This window comes from Aegilops tauschii, chromosome 4 (genome assembly GCF_002575655.3).
Source record: "Aegilops tauschii subsp. strangulata cultivar AL8/78 chromosome 4, Aet v6.0, whole genome shotgun sequence".
Taxonomy (NCBI): Eukaryota; Viridiplantae; Streptophyta; class Magnoliopsida; order Poales; family Poaceae; genus Aegilops; species Aegilops tauschii.
The window spans coordinates 502,354,066-502,363,487 of NC_053038.3; the positions used below are offsets into that span (position 1 = coordinate 502,354,066).

Sequence of the window (9,422 nt, forward strand, 5' to 3'; positions counted from 1 at the left end):
ATAACTGGCACGCTACGCTCTGGCCTGCCTTGCTATCATGACCGTGCAAGATGTCATCGCTCTTTCTACTTTTAACCCACATGGTGGGCCCGTAACCCACAGGTCCGAAACCTGACTCTCCTGTACATCCCTGCTTCAAAGTAATCCCTTAAGCTTGGCTTCGTATGAGATTCACGAGCCACCTTCCTAGGGATCTATTCTGGTTTCAGCCGCAATACTTATTCGTTGCTCTGTACCCCTTTCACGCCCGACCCGCTCGAAACTTCCCATGGTACCACCTTACTTTGCTCTCAATGTTTTTTTAAGTTCAATTTGAGAGTTACTTTCCGCCACATTCCCTGAACTATCTACCAGATAATCAACCTTGTAGAGGTCCGTTCTTCCGAAGTTACCCCTTGTCCTTTTTGTAAGGACGATGGAGTTCTCGACGAAAGGATGCCGACTTATTCTTGATGACCTGAAGTAGAGAAATAAAGATGTCATTGTAATGGATCGACCACTTCATGAAGAGCAACCAGGAACAAAAGGATCCGTTAGAATTACGTCACCACAACTTTCCCCTTTACTTCCCCTCTTAAATCTCGGGACGAGATTTCTTATAGTGGAGGAGATCTGTAACACCCCCAGTGTCATGCTACAGTGACCTCACCCTAATGGTGACATGTCATCATGTTTAACTAAGCCAAATTGCCACTTGATAAAAATCAAAGCCATTTTCAAATTTAAAATAACGCCAAATAAAATATTTCTTCAAACTGAAAAACTAAAATGTCCAAGATGTTGCAAGTATTCACTAAGTAATTATCTTGTAGAAACCAGCATCTTTTTAATTTTTAAAATTCCCTTAACCTATTTAAAATAGGGCTATCAGCATTAAATATACGCACATAAATTCAAAACTAAATTTGAACAGCTCCTTTTGGCCCCAAACTTTTTGTGCCAGCCTAGAACGTAGCTAATTATTTTTGTGGTAAATATCACATCTAACAAAAGTTAAATGGTGTCCAAATTAATTGAAAGCAATAGCTTTTTAAATTACAGATAGATTAAAGAGTAAAGCACACACTGTGCACCTAAAGCCTAGTGCTACAGTGTGAAGCTCAACACTTAACTGTACCGGGCCCAGCCCACATGGCCGGCCTTTTCTTCCACCTCCCGACAAGGCAGGAGGCAGAGGCGCCATGGCCGCCCACGGGCGAGATGCCTCACGTGGCGTGCATCCCGCGGTCCTGGTGCTAGGTTAAGATCACCCCGAACCCCAGGGAAAACCCTAGACCTCTCTGTTCTTCCTCCCTGCGCCGCTTTCTTCCCCGCAAGGCACTGCCGGGCCGCCGTCACTGCATCCTCGTCGATCCCGCGGTCACTGCCCTCCCCGCGCCATGAGAAGATCTCCAGGAGCCTCCCCATCCTCGCCTCCTTCGTCTACGACCGTTGAACCAAGCCGGGCCGCGCCATACACTCGGCATGGAGCACAACTTCGTTGCGTACATCACCGGCATCCGGCATCGTTTGCCGCGGCTCCGGTCCACCTCCGGCCTCCCCGACCGCACCTCTGAGCTCGCGGTGAGGTCCTTCCTCGGACCCCCTTTTTTCCCGTTCGATTTGGACGCCGTAGGCCGCCTTTACCATCGTGCCCGATCTCGCGTGTACGAGTACGTATGTGCGTGTGTGCTCTGCGCTGCTGCTATGCCTTGCACTGCTGCTGCTTTGGGCTGTTGCTTCGTTGCTACTCTGGTTGCTGGCCGCTGCGTGCTGCTGCTCCTAGGCGTTCTCTTCGCCGCTGCTGTTCTATCTGCTGTTGCCGCTTCTGTCGCTGCTGCTCGCGCGCCGCTTGCCACACCTGCTGCTGCCGCCGCTCGCCCACACAAGCCCGCGTGCCTGCTCCTGGCCCTGCTGCTGCGTTATGCTGCATGCGCCGCTGCTTTGCTACTGCTGCTACTTGCTCCTACTGCTTGCCCCTACTGCTTTGCTCTGCTTACTACTAGTTGCTGCTGCCATTTGCTGCTACCGCTCTTGGCCATGGGCGCCAAGGCCCTGTACATGGCCGTGTGTGTGGCCGGCTGGGTTGTGTCAGTAATGGCCGGCCCTTGTTTAATTAGGCTAGGTAGTATTAGTTTAGTACTAATTTAGCCCATTAGCAAATGGCAAGTGGACCCCAGACTAGTTAATCTAATTAACAAGATTAGTTTCTTTGCTGCCTATGGCATGTGGGCCACCACCTCCCCTTTTGACTAGTCAAGTTGACTTGATCAATTCGGATTAAACTAATTATAATAATTTGAAATATTGTTAAAACTTTAGAAAATCAGATAAAATAATCCGTAACTTGGATGAAAATAAATTATATATGAAAGTTGCTCAGAAAAATATAACGAATCCGAATATGCCATCCACACCCACGTCAAACACCTCTAACATAGCAATCGTTGAACATTGTTCACCTAGATCAATATACCGATAAATCACTCGAGCTGGGAAAATATTCCCGGATATCTTCCCGCTCCGTTTATAATTCGTAGCCCTGCGTTAGGCCACCCTAGCGCGCGTGTTGCCATGCTATGCTTTGTGATACTTTGATTGCTCTGTTATTTATTGTGTTCCCCCTCCGTTACTTCTTTCCGATAGACCCCGAGACCGTTGCCGTTACCCCCGTGATCGACTACATCGACGATGACCCCTTCTTGCCAGAGCAACCAGGCAAGCCCCCCTTGATCACCAGATATCGCCTCTTCCTTCTCTCTACTGCTTGCATTAGAGTAGTGTAGCATGTTACTGCTCTCGGTTAATCCTATTCTGCTGCATAGCCTGTCACTGTTGCTACAACTGTTGATACCCTTACCTGCAATCCTACATGCTTAGTATAGGTTGCTAGTTTATCATCAGTGGCCCTACATTCTTGTCCGTCTGCCATGCTATACTATCGGGTCGTGATCACTCGGGAGGTGATCACGAGTATATACATGCAAACATACATACTATACAAGTGGTGACTAAAGTCGGGTCGGCTCGTAGAGTACCCGCAAGTGATTCGGATATGGGGGCTGAAAGGACATGTGGTTCCATCCAGGTAGTGGTGGACCTGGGTTCCCGATGGGCCCCGAGTGCTACTTTGAGGCGGAGCGACAGGGCAGATTGTTACCACCTAGGAGACAGGTGGGCCTGGTCCTGGTCGGCGTCTGCGGTTACCTCATAACAACACGCTTAACGAGATCTTGGTATTTGATCTGAGTCTGGCCACTTGCCTATACGCACTAACCAACTACGCGGGAACAATTATGGGCACTAGACGTCGTGGTATCAGCCGAAGCCTTCTTGACGTCAGCGACTGAGCAGCGCGCGCCGGGTTGGACCGCGTAACGCAACTTCCTTTGTAATGGAGGTTGCTAGGTCTGCTCACCGACCGTGTACGCAACGTGCAGGTGTGTAATGGGCGATGGGCCCAGACCCCTGCGCGCTTAGGATTTAGACCGGCGTGCTGACCTCTCTGTTGTGCCTAGGTAGGGCTACGGCGTGTTAATCTTCCGAGGTCGGGCATGACCCAGGAAAGTGTGGCCGGCCAGAGGGATCGAGCGTGTTGGGAAATGTGATGCACCCCTGCAAGGAAGTTTATCTATTGTAATAGCCGTGTCCCTTGGTAAAAGGACGATTCGGAGTTGTACTTTGACCTTATGACAACTAGAACCGGATACTTAATAAAACACACCCTTTCAAGTGCCAGATACAACCCGATGATCACTCTCTCACAGGGCGACGAGGAGAGGATCGCCGGGTAGGATTATGCTATGCGACGATACTTGGTGAACTTACCATCTACTCTCTTCTACCTGCTTCAAGATGGAGCCTGCCAGAAGCGTAATCTTCGATAGGACTAGCTATCCCCTCTTATTCTGGCATTCTGTAGTTTAGTCCACCGATATTGCCCCTTTACACATATATACCCATGCATATGTAGTGTAGATCCTTACTTGCGAGTACTTTGGATGAGTACTCACGGTTGCTTTGCTCCCTCTTTTCCCCCTTTTCCTCTTCTTCTCGGACGTCGCAACCAGATGATGGAGCCCAGGAGCCAGACGCCACTGTCGACGACGACCCCTACTACACCGAGGGTGCCTACTACTATGTTCAGGCCGCCGACGACCATGAGTAGTTTAGGAGGATCCCAGGCCGGAGGCCTGCGCCTCTTTTGATCTGTATCCCGGTTTGTGCTAGCCATCTTATGGCAACTTGTTTAACTTATGTCTGTACTCAGATATTATTGCTTCCGCTGACTTGTTTATGTTCGAGCACTTGTATTCGAGCCCTTAAGGCCCCTGGCTTGTAATATGATGCTTCTATGACTTATTTTACTTTTAGAGTTGTGTTGTGATATCTTCCCGTGAGTCCCTGATCATGATTGTACACGTTTGCGTGTATGATTAGTGTGCGATTGAATCGGGGGTGTCATAATACTTGAAGCTGGCATAAGTTGGTCATCGAGTTTGGACCAATATCTTGGAGATGGAGGTCAAAGAAATTGAGGAAATCCCTAAGTAATTTTGAGCCGGGTGGTGAGAAGCCCCTTTGAAGATGGTCTACGAAGAGAACAATCTCTCCTTGATCAGGCTGAGGGGGGGTTTCTCCTTCTGATGCTCGCCAGCCAACAACATCTTTAGCCGGCAGTAAACCTTGAGTCACAAGGTCATTGCGCATGAGGGTGGATACTCGAGACCTCGCCCTGTTGCAAGTCATGGTTTTCGACATGATGAGTCACCTAAAGGTTAAGAACTGTGGACAAAGTATAAACGGCGGGTCATTTATGAACGATAAGTCGCCGGTTGGTTTATATGATAAATTGGCGGTACAATAAAATGGCTATAATTAAGGGGCAAGTGGACATGGTTATTCAATTACTAACAAGTCGGCAAAGTTACAAGCCGGCCTAATAAAGGGACAATTATTCCTTCCAAGACATGAGAGTTGTTATAACTAGATGATTCCCCACGCGTTGGGGCGGGAATGTATGGTCAAAAAATAAACATTGACAATCATGTAAAATTATAATTTTAATGGTCAGATTACTCTTTCAGTCACATGAAATAATGTTATGAGTTAAAGTGAAAGAGCAATTTACTTTTCACTCTCCAGTACAGTTCTATGTGTAGGTGCTACTGCTAACAACGGGAATCTTGCACCAACCAAAGTTTGGAAGTACATTATCAAAGACTTGGTCGTTACATACTTTCCAAATGCACCAAGTCTCCAAATAGCAATTTCCATGGCAAATAGTTAGTTGATCTATTCGTTAACAATCTCTATCCCTTGAATAATTTGGTTGCCTTTTCTCCATCAACATTGCAAGGCAAATGAATAATCCAAGGAAAATACAACTATATTCTTTGACATGAGCACTTGAGCCGGCAGAAGATTTCTAGAGCACATTGAAATGGAATAAAAGATCCCTCAACTTTAAATATGCCCGCCAAAAGACCAAGGCACGCCATGGAATCAGGAGCCCTGCTGGATTAGTAACAATAGATGTCAATAAGGAAGCTCATAGTTATAGAAAATGGCAACAATTTTTTTTACGAATAGATCAACAAAAAGAATAAAAAAGCAATAGATATTACTATTCCCAACAAAAAGATTGATCGGATGACGTCATGACATGGGAGGAAAAAAGACAGATGCATCAAGTAGCAGAACGGGGCAAGAACACAGCCCACTTTATTTTTTTGCATGTATTCTCAGCGTAGATGAATTATACAATTAGAAGAAGAAAAAATACTACCATGAGATGGTACGTAAAAGATCCCTTGCCAGACCATAAGTAAAAGGCAACAAAATTGTAAGTGAGAGTAATAAACATGGTCACAGAGGTTGATTGCACCTAGATTGGTAATGGCTTAGTTCTCTACAGTATTTCATGAAGATTTTGCCCCGCGTTACTCAATATGGGACATTACTTGCAGATGCCAAATCATTTTAAAGCAGCCGGAAGATGAAGATTTGAGCACCCACTCCACTACTCATTTGGCAAATTTTGGGTCATTCCCACAATCAAATTGACAAAAAATGGAATAATCCAATGAGTCCACACCACCAACAAAAATGAAATCATGTACATTTGATTGAAATGTACATATGAATATAGCAACAAACTTCAACGAATTCATATACTGAACCCTTTACAACTGGTGATGCACAAATACTGAACCATGGATAACCGGTGATTATTTGCTAGATTTAGGTGGCAATTATTACCATGAAGGTCAAGATAATGAGAATGAAGAAAGCATTGTGAATGAAAAATCAGAATATAATTTGGAATCCCATACGCTCAAAAGAACTCTACAATGCTGCAAAAATAAAACCATGTTTGAATTATGAAGTTTCATTAGAGGAAATCAGAACATATCTTACCATCATATTGCAGCGATGAAGTATTTTTCAGGCATAAAAAACCATTGGTTGTCAATGATATACCCACACATTGTGTTGAACGACAGAACATTGATGCACTTTTAATATGTAATCCATGTCTTCATCTGTTGGGATGGCAATATAGATCTCAAAGTTTGTTCGTACAGTGCCGAAACATGAGTGGTATGACATCAACTTCACTGATTTATATCTTCTATATTACAAATGAAAGTTGTCATGTGGCCAAAGCCCCAGCCAACTTCATGAAAAAGAAAACGGATCTGTGACGAATCTGAAATAATTATAATGGTATGGATCAGTAATTCTATAATTATGATACAATACATGTGCTTTTAAGATCAATATAATGCTAGAGGGAACGTCAGATTAACTTTGCATGAACTGGCAGGCATACACAATTTTGGAGCAAAGGTGCAGACACCAACCTGATGCTGAAGACTATGGGAGCGATGCCGCTCCCACTATCTGAAGGGGAATTTCCCGGGGGGGGGGGGGGGGGGGGGGGGGGGGGGGGCACAGGAAGCTCCTGCACCGGATCTCCCTCTCCCCTTACTCCGCCGCCCCACCCCTCACCATCTCTCCCAGATCAGATCGAGCCGCAGGTGAGGCGGCGGCCAGATCGATGACGCGATGGAGGTCACTTTGTCGAGGTCTTCGCGCGCCAAGAGAAGGAGAGGAGGAGGTGGCGCCATGGGGTGCCTCTGCTCGCCCGCATGGAAGAACGCCGGAGCAGTCGGTGCAGGGCATCGATGGTGTGTGGGTGGTGAATTGGTGGCAACGCCTGTTCTGCTGCCAGGAAGAGGAAGGGATAAGAAGAAATCCACCGGTGGGCTTCTCTTTATCGGTTATTACGCAGCCCCATCAGTTACGGAAGCCAAAGAGGCTCGCTTCGGCTACCAACATGATTTTGTTACCCCTGAAACAAAAGACAACACGACTTGTTGAAATTTTTTGCTGATGTGAAGATAAATAAGAGTTATTGCTGATGTGGCAAAGCTGCTGAGTTGGATAGCTTGCATGTTGAGAGAAATAGGGTAGTGGGGATGAACTATTTAGGTATTATAGATGAGTCGATAAGACATTAGGTGACTCATCCTAAATTGAGGACTCTGATTTTCAGCTAAGTGTTGGACAAACAAGTTTTCACTGAAACCATTACCGCTACGGATCTACAAAATGGTTTGAAAAAGAAAATATTTAATACTTAAGAGTGATGTCTACTACACAAATTTTATTCTTGTAGACACGTGTTGGGCCTCCAAACGCGGAGTTTTGTAGGACAGTAGTAATTTTCCCTCAAGTGGATGACCTAAGGTTTATCAATCTGTGGGAGGCGTAGGATGAAGATAGTCTCTCTCAAGCAACCCTGCAATCAAATACAAGAAATCTCTTGTGTCCCCAACACACTCAATACAATAGCAAATTGTATAGGTGCACTAGTTCGGCGAAGAGATGGTGATAAAAGTGTAGTATGGATAGTAGATAGTGCGAACAATAAAAAACAACAAGGTAGTAAATGATAAAACGGAGCACAAACAGTATTGCAATAATGGAAAATGAGGCTTAGGGTGCATACTTTCACTAGTGCAATCTCTCAACAATACTAACATAGTTGGATCATATGATTATCCCTCAAAGTGCAATAAAGAATCACTCCCGAGTTCCTATTAGCGGAGAACAAAAGAGAGAAATTGTTTGTAGGGTTGAAAGTGCAACTATCCCTGGGTGGTTTTGGTAATGATTAACAACACATAGCTTATTGAACTAATGCCATTTCAAGATAAATATTTCAGGAAAGTTCAATGTTTGGCATGGCATGGATTTGGATTGTGGACCCCTCAAAATGCTAAGGACAAAAGATTGGCTCAAGCTCTAAAGTCCAAGACTCTACATTTTCTATTTTAGTGATCCAAGATCACATTGAGTCTATAGGAAAGCCAATACTATTAAAGGGGATGAGGTGTTGCTTAATGGCTTGCTTGCTCAAAATGCTTAGTGATATGCTCCAAAAGCCCTCAACCACTTTCTCATATCCACATATGTCCCAAACCAAAAGTCAAACTCGGCCCCACCGATTTGATCCATCCGGCGCCACCGAGTTCATTTGACATAGCCACTGCCAGAAACCCTAGTCACTTCGGTCTCACCGAAAGGGATCTCGATCTCACCGAGATGGGGTTGCAAACTCTCTGTTTCCCTTCGTAACGTTTCGGTCTAACCGAGATGAGCGATCGGTCCCACCGAGTCTGCAATGCAAACTCTCTGTTTCCCTTTCGTAACGCTTCGGTTCCACCGAGACGAGCGAATCGGTCCCACCGAGTTTGCCTGACCAACTCTCTGGTTAGCTTATTACCAAAGTCGGTCCAACCGAGTTTGTGTAATCGGTCAAACCGAGATTACGTTATGCCCTAACCCTAATGATATCGGTCCCACCGAGTTGACATGTCGGTCCCACCGAAATTGCCTAACGGTCACATTATGTACTAAATCGGTCCGACCGAGTTTTCTGATTCGGTCCCACCGAGTTTGGTATATTGTGTGTAACGGTTAGATTTTGTGTGGAGGCTATATATACCCTCCACCCTCTCCTCATTCGTGAGGGAAGCTATCAGAACGTGCCTACACTTCCACTACTCATTTTCTGAGAGAGAGCCACCTACTCATGTGTTGAGACCAAGATATTCCAATCCAACCATATGAATCTTGATCTCTAGCCTTCCCCAAGTTGCTTTCCACTCAAATCAGCTTTCCACCAAATCCAATCCTATGAGAGTGAGTTGAGTGTTGGGGAGACTATCATTTGAAGCACAAGAGCAAGGAGTTCATCATCAACACACCATCTATTACCTTTTGGAGAGAGGTGTCTCCTAGATTGGTTAGGTGTCACTTGGGAGCCTCCGACAAGATTGTGGAGTGAACCAAGGAGTTTTTAAGGGCAAGGAGATCGCCTACTTCATGAAGATCTACCCTAGTGAGGCAAGTCCTTCGTGGGCGATGGCCAT

General features: G+C 45.6%; 2 long non-coding RNA genes across 2 annotated transcripts; one reads left to right on the forward strand and one right to left on the reverse strand.

Annotated features, from left to right (window-relative positions):
* The first annotated feature begins 1,199 nt into the window (after positions 1-1,199).
* LOC141021392 (uncharacterized) lies at positions 1,200-4,368 on the forward strand. The gene is made up of 2 exons (XR_012182645.1): positions 1,200-1,563; positions 2,626-4,368. It is a non-coding gene; the product is annotated as an uncharacterized lncRNA (long non-coding RNA).
* A 661-nt stretch (positions 4,369-5,029) lies between these two features.
* LOC109750321 (uncharacterized) lies at positions 5,030-7,291 on the reverse strand. Its single transcript, XR_002229865.4, has 3 exons — positions 6,846-7,291; positions 6,400-6,691; positions 5,030-5,496 (listed from the first exon to the last, which is right to left on the reverse strand). It is a non-coding gene; the product is annotated as an uncharacterized lncRNA (long non-coding RNA).
* Positions 7,292-9,422: the final 2,131 nt, after the last annotated feature.